This window comes from Gracilinanus agilis, chromosome 5 (genome assembly GCF_016433145.1).
Source record: "Gracilinanus agilis isolate LMUSP501 chromosome 5, AgileGrace, whole genome shotgun sequence".
NCBI classification, from domain to species: domain Eukaryota; kingdom Metazoa; phylum Chordata; class Mammalia; order Didelphimorphia; family Didelphidae; genus Gracilinanus; species Gracilinanus agilis.
The window spans coordinates 201786747-201799365 of NC_058134.1; positions in this window are offsets into that span (position 1 = coordinate 201786747).

Here is a 12619-nt window from a genome sequence, read left to right on the forward strand (position 1 = left end):
CCTCTCTAATTGCCATATTGGAAGGAAATGAGTTATAGGTAAGGGGATAAGGGTTAGCTGATGGATAACAGGTAGGAGATGATCTGTTACATGCTGAATAGTAAAAAATCTGAAGACTGGATGATGCTTCCCCTCAACAGAGTCCCCTTCAAAATTGATTAATTAACAACGGGGTCACCAAGTCAGTATAATTTTCTATAATTAGAAGGATTAATATTGGAAATGAGGAGGCAAAAATATTTTTATGTATAATTATATAACATGTTTAGAAAATTCAAATATTTCATTTAAAAAGGTAATGGGGACAACAAAGGAGTTTAGCAGTCACAGAATACAAGCAATTCAAACACACAGAGACACATACACGACCCTTAAAAAAGAAAAATCTAGCATGATTATTTATTTGCAACAGAGACTGGGACAAGCTATAAAAAGAAAGCTTATTTACATAACAACAACAAAAGCCATAAAATATTTAGTAATTAATCTACTTATAAATCCATGACCTCTATGTAACTGCATTGGAATCTGATCTTACATCCAGGTAACTACAGGGATTCAAATACTTTCCCAGATGAAGGTTTCTTTAATTATTTATTCATGGAGAGTTCTGGGAGAAAAATGCTGGAAGAAATAAGAGGAAGCAATTTAAGAGCACAAATTCATCCTTCATTTTGGGAACATGTTGGGAGCTATTGGTACCTAGGCTTGATCCCCTAACTTTTTTGAGGATGATGAGACACTGAGATGCTGAGCTCATTTGGTTTGGTGATATTGCTCCTCTAAGTATTTTTTCTTCTGCCATAACTCTGAGTCACCATGTAAGCTGCTGCATTAACTGTCTCCTTCTATGGTGTCTAAGCAAGCAAGTTATTTCCTGCCCTTGCAGTAAGAAATTTAGCATTGGCTATGATATTTCCAATGGTCTGTGCTGACAAACACGCCCTATTCCCTTTCCCTGTGCTCTTTCTGCCTGCCCTTCGTTGATATTGGATACTCCCTGCTAGATAAAAGAATTTAGCAGGCTAACCTGTGTTTGAGTTGTTATTTGGACTGATGGAAGTTGGGGAAAAATAGTCTGGAACCAAAGCAGGAGATACATTACATTCTCCCTTCCCCCTCAGCAGGAAGCGTAGGAGCAGCAGCTGAAAAATGGGTTGCTCCCAGGAACCTAATGGAATTGGTTTCAACTGCTTTCTGAGCCAACTCAGGGGAATAAGCAGAAGAAATAAAAAGCAAAAAGAGTAAATATGAGCTGAACTCCCTAGATGTAATATTCATCATTGTTTTTGAGTCATTTCAGTCACATCTGACCCTTCATAACTCCATTTGGGGTTTGCTTGGCAAAGATATCAGCGTGAGAGATTGCCATTTCTTTCTCCTGCTCATTTTCCAGATGAGGAAACTGAGGCAAACAAGGCTAACTAAATTGCTGAGGGTCATACAGGTAGTAAGGGTCTGAGGCCAGAGTTGAACTGTATAAGACCACTTTACTAAGTTAAAAATAAATTTTGGTATTTGCTGGTGGAAGGGATTTCATACCAACTAAATCACAGATCCTTGAAGTGTTCAGGCTTTAGTGAAGTCATTTTAGTGGTGTGTGACGCTTTGTGTGCTCATTTAGGGTTTTCTAGGCAAAGATACTAGTGTGGCACACAATTTCCTTCTCTAGCTCACTTTTCAGATGAGAGAACTGAAGCAAACAGGGTTAAATGACTTGACCAAAGTCACGCAGCTAGTAAGTATCTGAGGCTGGATTTGAACTCAGGATTTCTTGGCTCCAGGTCCAACACTATACCCACTACACTACCTAGCTGCCCAATAAATCTTTAGTGTAATACCAATCAAAATACTAAAGGGCTTCTTCACAGAAGTGGATACAAGCACAATGAAATACATATAGAAATAGTTAACAGGCAAAATGATCTAAATACTGAAAAAAATTACTAAGGATAGTCTTCCATTATCAAACTTTAAAACATATTACAAAATTATCATCATCAGAACTATCATATTGGGCTAACAATGAAGAAATAGGTCAATAGAATAGAATAAAAATGCCAGAATCTAATAAAATATATGTACCTGCATGTATAAGTTAAATATACATACAAGTTTTTGATGAATCCATAGAGAAAACCTTAAAGTGAAGAAAATATTTAAAATTTAACAAATGTGCTTTGGAAAACTGTTTAGCAATTTGGTGTGAAATTAATTTGAACCCACATTGATACCATATGTCTCTGGGAATTCCAGATGGAGGAAGAGAGCCAATATAATTAATCTGCCCATCAAAGGTGGGTCTAGAACCATATGGAATCATAGCATACTAATCTCTCAACAGTGAATGTTCTCATTGGTAGAGAGAGCATCATTAGGCAGAAGTGGCTGCATCAATCTTGGTTACAGGGATCATAGGATCCCCTACCCACTGTAAGAAAGCATTTCAACATTTGTCCATTGTTCATCTGTCAGTGTTTAGATTGAGGATTAACCCAATCCTTAACCTCTGCTTTCTTGTGATAGTGTGGCATCCCAGGTATATGCTAACATTGAAAGTTATTCATATTGTAACCTATGTGCTCATGTACCAGATTCATGGTCATATTGTTTCTTGATCATTGTATTTAGTTGATACACTATTAATTCTGACCACTCTCCAAACCTACAGTCCAAAGGTCAGGAGAATTCCTGGGTAGGCAGGGCCTTAGCTGCCACAGGGTCCTGGCTCCTACCTTGACAGACCAGATTCCCTACCAGGTCACATGTTTGATAAACCTCCTCCTCTTTGATCTTGTGGTTGTCAATTGAGCCAATGTTAAATAATATGACCATGAGTCTGGTACATGAGCACATAGATTACAATATGAATAATTTTCAAGATTAGAATATACCTGGGATGCCACAGATAGCATTCAACTGGTTCAGCAAAGGGCAGGTGGCATCTGATGGGTACTGACATACCTATTAAACAACTGAATGCCGTACCAATCAACAAAATTTTTTCATTTGTCTTTACCATAAAGTAGAGAGTCTTTAATAATTCAGTTTTGTTCACTCCAGGCCCCTGAACATTTATTCAATAGACATTATCCAGGAGTCAGTATGAACAAAAATTTTATTTGCTCCCTCCTTCAAATCTCTCTCAGAGGGCAGCCATACAACTTGAAGCTCAGGCCTATGGTTAAGATTGTATCTTGTTCTGGTCTACCTGACTCTTCTTCCTTCTAGTTAGTATAGTAAGTTTATATGTAGCCAGTAAAAAGGGAAAAAAGCAGGAAAAAAGACTATAAAGGGGAAACTTAAAAGTCACATACAAACAGTCCCAAAGATATCATATATTAACCAAAATGAATATCCTGGTAGTAAGTGCTAAATTGGCAGAAACCATTTAAGTGCTGCTGTCAGAACCAAAGGTCTCATGATATGTAAATCCTAGACAAATTCCAGAACTCCATAGTAAAGGTCAATATTAAAAGGTAGCGATAATTTTGAGATGATGTGGATGTGTTAACTTTGAAGTTTTAGCAATGACTTTGAGATGATTTAGATATGTTAATGAGCTAACCCCAAAGTGGCATCAATAAAAGTTAATCTAATTCCCTATCCCTAAATCCTATAAAAATGAAGTCCCAAATTCCTGTCCCCTAAGCACTCTTTTATCTCTCTCAGAGTTATACTGCCTAGTACTCCCAATTCTAATCCATGGTTACAAGTGACTCACTGCTTGCCGCCCTTCATATCCTCTTCCTCATACTGCCTGCCTTTCTACTCCATCCCTTGACTCCATATCTGCCTCTGTACCCCTTTCCCTTTTTGTCTTTGATGTACTATTTTCCCTTATACACTCTGCCTAATTAAAGTATGATTGCCCCTCTGTTTTTCCTTGCCTTACCCAGGGAGTATCTGAAGAACTGAGTATGTCTGTCCCCATTTCATAATTTCATAAACTAATAATCTATTCAGTCATCATGCCAAGACACTCACACAATCATTGAGGTATGTAATATCAATTTCTGATAAGAAAATGGAGAACAGAATGAGTGACAACCAACAGTTTAGAATTTGGAACTTACCCAGATGCCATGAGCCAGGGGCAAAAGTCAGTTGCTGCCAGCACTATAAAAAGGCAGAAGCTGAATCAAATGCTTTCTCACTATTGAGAAGGGAACCTTGGGTGGCGGGTGGGTAGACCATTCAACCTGCTCAAGTTACCTGTATCCTGCTTTCATTGATTATTATATCATCAACTACTGAATAGAGCTGTAAGATATATACGAACTACCTCATTATCAAGAAGAACATCATCAAATACATTTCTTGGTCAGGGCCAACGTGCCGGGCCTGACCAGGGCCAAGGAGGGAGAGAAATCTCTCCAGGCAACAGAAGCAACTTGATTATCAATTGATCATCCAACTTAATCATCTAGCATAGATTCCCAACACCTTCTTCCTCAACCTTGATCCTTCCCCTGAGTTTATTATAATTAAATTCTTTAAACTTATTTAGGTGAAGTTGTTATTATCCTAAAGACCAATCTAATATTCTTGCATCTAATAGGGAAAGGGAATACTTTAGTTAAGTTGCAGTCATTGCATTATCCAATTATTGTCAACATCTATCCTCATCATTAACATCTATCCGTTAACTCAACCCCAAAACAAGTAACCAGAGAAGCAGTGTGATTTACTTCACAGCTTCTCACTTAGTCACTTAGTCTTTGGCACTGTGGGTAGAAACTGGTGCTCAGCTGAGCTGCAAATATTTGTGGGATCTGGTGTTCACTACCTCAACACTTAAGCTTCCTACTCTTGCTCAGTTTAGGTCCTTATACCATCTGAGGACCTTGGGCCATCTCTCTATCAGGCTCAATCCAAACGCATCATACTGCCCATAACAGGTAACAGTTGCTGAAGTCTAGGTGCATCTACTTTTTTCATAAAAGGCAGAAACATCATCAGTAAACTATCTTAAATAATTTTAAAGAGCCAGGTCCTCATAGGAAGGGGACCTTTGGGCTGGTAGAAGAGGCTCATGTTGAGCTCTTAGCTTCTGATGGTGTCACAGTTTTGTCATTAAGTGCACCAATGCCTGAGGGGTCCAGCAAATATAATCTAGGGCAATGATGGTGAACTGTTTATAGGGTGATGTGAAAAATGTCCCCAGGTGCATGTGAAGAGGGGGAGGGGAGCAGCCTGGCCCCCTCATCCCCCTGGCTTTCTAGTAACAAACTCTGGTTAACTCTGTGCTTGGGCAACAGCATGAGTACCCACAGAGAGGGCTCTTAGTGTCTCCTCTGGCACATGTGCCGTAGGTTTGCCACCATGGCTCTTTGGTGTATAATTTTAGTAAAATCTAAGACTTAAAAATTTTTTGAAAGAAATTTCAGGAAAAGAAGCTCAATAACTCCTCAAATTAAGAAAGTGAACTGTTAGAAGAAAGTGCCATAAAGAAATCTATACTGCATCAGAAAATCCAGAATGAACTTTGGGATATAATTGATTGAACTGAAAGGGGTTGAACACATTCTGAATGTAAACTCTTATGCCAAAGGGGATTGCTCCCTAATTGGCTTTTTGTCAATGTGTCTAGCAAGCATCGATTTTGCTCTCTCTCTTATTTTTCCCTCTTATCTTCAACTATTGTAGTTTCCTTTCAGAAGGTGCAATACTGTATGCACCTTTAGCTAGAAGATCGTTAGAGGTATAAGCAAGTTATGTTAAATGATTCATTGGGGAAACTAGTCTATCAAAGAATCACATGGGGGATTGTGAAGATAGGATTAACTCTCCCCTTGTCTATTTTTAGCTAATCAAACCAAGAATTTAAAGTACCCCTACTTACCATTAAGTATGAGAATTTACAAGTCACTTACTAGAGTAAGTTCACACCTCCAAAGGCCATTGCCCCCCACTCCTTGGGCAGTGCTAGGCAAATTGAAAGACTGCTACTGGCTTCTGTGAAGAGGGGGGAATGACAGGAAGTGACAGGAAGTGATGTGGAAAAAATCAGCATAAAAAGAAGAGACCAACATGGTTTAAATTCATTCCTTTCCTGGCTTCTGGAGAGATTGATTCCAGAGATTCATTCCTTCCTGGTGTTTGAAGTGAGTGGCTAAGATCTCTGCCTTGACTTGGAGGAGACCTTTTCTCTAGATCCTTCATCAACCTACTGGGTGAATGGCTGAGATTCCTGCCTTGGCTTTGGAGGAGGCTGTGTTGGTGGAACTCTGTCTGAAGACACCACCACCTGGACCTCTGGCTGAGGATTACCAGGAAATCCACATAGAGATCAGATTTGGGGAGGCACTACCAGGGCTGAGCCAGACACTAGAGCAGCACTTAGGGTCATAGGCTAGACAATTCTCTACCTTCTTATTCCATTTTCCCACTTTCACTCTTTCCACCTCTTTGTAAATAATGCTGCTAAAAGTAATTTTGATTTAAGCTGTAAAATTTTTAAATTGGTGACCACGATATTACTTTATAATTCACATATTTAGTTAAAACCCCTAAATTTAACTCAATGGCATACCCTCAATAACCAACAGAAGATACTGACTTCTATTGGCCAGTTACTGACTCCTAAGAACTAGAAATAATGATGCCCATGATTATACTCCCTTATCAACCATTATAAGTGAGGCCCTTCCTCCTACTTCCTCCTGACCAAGGAAACTCTCTCCATAGTGATTTCTCCCCATAATGTCATAGAGTCCTCCTATGAAGCTACTAAATGTTCCCTACTATAATTTAATCTAGTTTTCAGTATACACACTCCCTTATATGTTTGATAGCCTCCTCCTTTTCATGTTACAATAACTTGGACATATAGCTTCAGGTCTCCTTAGTGTCTTGTATTTAAAACAGCCAGAATTCCAGAGAAACCTTTGTCCTCACCCTAGAGGCACTCATTCCAACAATTCATTAGTATATAAGAGGACTGATTAGGTAGTGTAGAGGATTTCAGGGATGTCCTAAATTGTTGTTATCTATCCTTCATTTTCAGAGAAGACCAATGACATTTTAAAGGTGATCACTTGTTCATGGATTAGATTTAAGAGAGGCATTGTTGGACAAAGTCCTCAACCTTACTGTCTTTTCCAGAGTCATCAAAGTTCAATGTCAGGTAAAAAATCAAGATGACTGGTAATGACTCAAGATGAAGTAGATGGCCTTGGCTTCTTCAATGTCTAAGCAAGCTCTATGTGTTCCATAGCACTTGGGTCAACTGCTTTCATGGCCATTGGAATAAATTGTTTTCATCCACTTGTTCTACCAGGGGAAGTCTTCACATGCTTGGGGTAGACATGCCCCTAACTCACCCACAAGTTTGTGGCTCATCAGCTACTTTCAACCTGATTTAGCCCATCTGCATAGATGGTTTTCCGAGATGTCGCTGATACACATGCTACAGCTTCTTAGAGCTGTAGATGAGAATTGAGAGCCAGGGGGACATTAAAGATGGATGAGTAACTCTGAAAAGGCTTCACAAACCCCCACACCAGAGGTGCTAGTCCTCCTTGAACTCTTATACATCCCAGGATTTCAGGAATGTCCTAAATATTGGTGGGGCAAAAAAGCCCTTCCTACTTTGGACCATATATCCTGGTATAATATTATTAACACCTTTTAAAACTTTATCAATTACCTCATCTATACCACGTTATAAAAGCCAATCCCAAAGTTCATAATGGGTGAGGGTATCATCACTGTCTGCCTATTAAACATGGAAGTGGAGATCATGCTTCCTCTTGTCAACTCCAGATATCTTATATGTGTGGATAGCCTGGTTAATCTCCACAATATGATAGAGCTGCCAAGATCTTCCTACTGGAATGTTACCAATTGATCTGACCAGACTTTTATGGTGGTATGTGAAGACCTTTAGTAGAGCCTATTGAGGGTAGGCTCCATCTAGCTTTGAAGTAGGCTGGCCATAATGTGTGTGTGTGTGTGTGTGTGTGTGTGTGTGTGTGGGTGTTTAATGCTAAGGAGGGAAATCAATTCAATACATCAGACCTACTATTTCTTTTTAAAAATTTCATTCCCTTCCTTATTCACCTACACTTAGAAAGTGGCTATAGAAGGAATATATCTTTATGTGTACAGGTTTCTCTCCTTAAACACCTGAAAAGGAACAAAGGATAATGCCCACTTTGGTTTTCCAATTGAGTCAAATGGTTTTACAAGAGCAAACCATCTATAAATTCTCCTAATCTAAGAAATTGTGAAATTTAACAAATATTTTAAATCACCTCTATTAACCATACTCTAATTTGCCATTTTCCCTGGAGTTTCATCGTGTTTAAATTTCTCTTGCAACTGCTCAAGTACCTTAATGCTTAATATCTATCCAGCTCTGACTCACCCAAAGATGCATTTTACTAAGTGATATCCCTGGAAGTAGTAATATAATAAGGTTGAGGCTTTTTTAACCATCACCTTTAAATCCCAAATCATGATTACCCTGCTTTTGCTTTGTTTCATAGAACCCAATTCCAAAGGCATTTTCCAGAAAAATTTCTGAATCAGAAATCATACATTCCTCCAGTAGCACTGAACCTGCTGGACTAGGTCTAATTTAGCCTTAACCAAAATATACAATATATTCTCTAATTTCTTATATACTGATAACCCTTGTCTGGATATGGGCCTGCTTTTCTATACCTTAAAAATGTAAAATGTAAAAATATCCAAATTGAAAACAATATGAAAATATGTAGCCTGTCCAGGAAATGGTATAGTGGAGCAACAGAAAAGCAGAAATACTAAACACATTTTAGCTGATCACAATGCAATAAAAATTATATTAAGTAAAGAGTCATTGAAGAAAGGACTAAAAATAAATTAGAGATCAATAAGTCAAATTTAAAAATAATAGAAATGGAAATTTTATTAAAAACAATATTTATAATGAGATCACAAACTAAAAATTTTGGGATGCAGTCAAAGTAGTTCTTAAGGGGAAATTTATATTTCTAAACATTTTCATCAAGAAAAGAGAACAAGAATAGATCAACAAGTATAGCAGGACTGGAGGAAGGAACCTTTTCTCCATAGTCCAAATAGAGTCATGAAGAGTTGGACATAACTGAAGGAATCGAACATCAATACAGAAACTAATGAACCTAGTAAACTGTGTTTGGTAAATCTGAAGACTGTTGCTACTGGAGTAAAGACTCCCTAACTGATAATAATTGATAATTGATAACTACTAGAAAATGTGGATAGCAATCTGGAAGAAATTAATTTAGAACAATAACTCATAAAATTAGATTCAACTGAGTAGTGACATAGATATAAAAGATAACATCATAAACAAATTTGAGAAAAGAGGAAGAAATTATTTTTCAAATTTATGAAGAGGAGAAATCATGACCAACAAAAGAAAGTGTGAATCAGAAGCCTAAATAGGCAATTTTGATTATATAAATTAAAAAATATTTTGCACAAATAAATCTAACACAACTTAGATGAAAAGGGGAACAACTTAACTGAGATGAAAAATCTTGGTAAAAAAGGTATCGTTTCCAGAATACACACAATTATTTCAAATGTAAAAGAGTGTGAGTCATTCCCCAACTAATAAGTGGTAAAGAACAATGAATAGGATATTTTAAAATGAAACCCAAGCTAACTATAGTTATATAACTATATATACAAATATATATAATTATAACTCTACATATGTATAACCAGTGAAAAAATGCTTCAAGTCACTAATAATTAGAGAAATGTAGATTGACAACTCTAAGATTTTACCTCACACCTATCATTTTGGCAAAGCTAACAAAAATAGAAAAGGACAAATATTGTAGGTGCTGAGGGAAAATATGTATTATTGGTAGAGCTGTGAATTGGTTCAGCTAACCCGGAAATCAATTTGTAATTATGCCCCACAAGTTACTAAATTGTGTATGTCTTTTAACCTAGTGATACCACTTTTAAGCCTATACTTCAAAGGAAGAGTAAAAAATACTATATGTACAAAATATTTGTAGCAGCTCTTTTCATAGTGACAAAGAAGTGGGTAGTCATCATTCAGGGAATGGCTAAAGAAATAATGGCACGAGAAGGTAATGGGGTATTATTGTACTATAATAAATGAAGAAAGAGATGATTTCAGAGGAACCAAGGAAGATATTTATGAACTGATATGGAGCGAAGTAAGCAGAACCAAGAACAACTTATAAAATAACAACAATATTGTTAATAAACAATTCTAAAGAATTTAAGAACTCTGATCAGTGCAAAGATCAAATATAATTCTAAAGGACTGATAAATAATGCTGCCCATCTCATGAGAGAGATGATTGTCTAATAATAGTAATAATAGCTAACATTTATTCAGCAGTTCCTATGTTAATAAAAACAGATATTTGGGGAAGCTGATAATTATGCCAGGGCCAGTAACCTCCAAGTCACAGACACTGACTGACAGGCTTCAGTGAGAAAGGAGAGGTTAGACACTTCTGGCTCTCAAACCCCTCCCCCCAAGCAGTTGAGGTTTCAGTTGGGATAATGGAGACTGATTGAGGTACTTCTGGTAAGTTTCTGTTGAAGCTGAACTTCAATGATGTTCCCTTTCTTTAACTTATATTCCCCACAGGTCTGATAGAGGAATAAGTAGAAGCTAGTTATCTAAATGTTGAGGACTGAGATGGATCTGATCTTCTTAAAACTGGCAGCTGAGAGAATTCAAGCTAGGATGGTAACTATGAGCTGTGAGTATCCCCAAATAATTCCCAGGCACAGATATTGTAGGTAAAGCTTATATTAAGAAGTAAAAGGAAAGCTAGAGGGGATAATTAGGGTTTAAATAAGGAAAAGGTGACCCTGATCTGTTAGGTTGAAGCTGCCCTTCCCCCCCACAGGAGGGGGTGAAGGGCCCTTGACTAAACTGGCTCTCTCGTTGATAATGAATATTTCTAATCTCTAAATCACTAAATAATTGTTGTATTGATGTTGGTAAGGACCAACCCTATTAAACAGGCTAACTCCTGGATAGAAACCACGATGGCTTTTGCCACAATGGCCACTCGGGTGAACCCCCCAAGTCAGGAGCAGTAAGCAGTCATCCACTCAACTCAACCCCCAGAAAGCAATTGCCTAACTCCCTCTCAACTGCCCCCTCACCCAAAGTTCTCCAGGGAGGGATCCCCTGGAATTCTGGATGAGGCTGACCCTGTATTTTGCAGGGATTCCATGCTGCCATCTCTACATAACACTATGTTCCAGGTATTGTGCTAAGCATTTTACAATAATTATCTCATTTGATCCTTATAACAACCCTGAGAGGTAGGTGCTAATATTGTTTACATTTTTACAGATTAGGAATGAGACAAACAGAGGTTAGGTGACTTGCCCTGAGTCACCTAGCCATTAAGTATCTGAGCCTAGACTTGAACTCAGGTCTTCCTGACCACAGACCCAGGGTTCTTTCCATTGCCTCACCCTGTTGCCCCATATAACAATATGAAAAATGGGAAATACTTTTTTGGAAGTAGCTAATATGAGAATTTGTTTTATTTGTTGTGCTTGTATAATATAGAGGCTTCACATTTCTTTTATTCTTTTCCATTGGGGGAATAAGAATAAAAATAAACACTTCATAATTTTAAAAAATTATTTTAAATGTTTTGTGATATCTTTTGTTTTTATATCACCTACATTTCCCAATATATCTGTCTCCCATCCCCTACTCAGAAAGCCATCTTTTATTACAAATATTAAAAAAGAGGAAAAAAATACAGTTCAGCAAAACTAGCATTCCATATTCATAGTAAACCAAGCACCTTTGTAAAGAAGCAGACGTAGTAAATTCTTATATCTTTCCTTTGGGGCCAGCTTTGGTTATTATAATTTTATGGCTTTAAGTTTCACTTTTTGGTTATTTTTTTCCTTTACATTTTACTGTTGTTGTAATTACTTATGTTTTTACTGGTACTGCTAATTTCATCCATTCATATGTCTTCCTTCGCATTTGTCATCTTCATTGATTTTTACAGAATAGTAATTATTATTACTTTTCTATACCACAACTTGTTTAGTCATTCCCTTACTAATGAATACTTTGGACCAAAATGGTTCTAAAGCAAAGTTTATCCCATAAAACTCTAAAAGTCAGTCCCACAACATAATATAGGCTTTTGCCTGAACCACCAAGGGCAGAGGCAGGCATATTCTTTCTCATCTTCATCCTCTATTTTGAGACTCTTCTACAACCTTGCTTCCCCTTAGCTAAGCACTTTGACTTATCACACTGAACCTGGCTTCTAGTCTCCTTCTATAGACATGTAGTTCTTTTAAATATATTTCAAGATCCTACTGAAAACACTAGAAAGTATAGAAATAGAAGGTCCTTTCCTAAAAATAATAAACTGTATATATCTTAAACCATCAACAAGCATCAAATGCAATGGGGATAAATTAGAAGCCTTTCCAATAAGATCGGGTATGAAACAAGGATGCCCCTTATCACCTCTATTATTTAACATTGTACTAGAAACACTAGCAGTAGCAATTAGAGAAGAAAAAAAATTGAAGGTATTAAAATAGGCAATGAGGAGACTAAGCTATCACTCTTTGCAGATGATATGATGGTCTACTTAAAAAA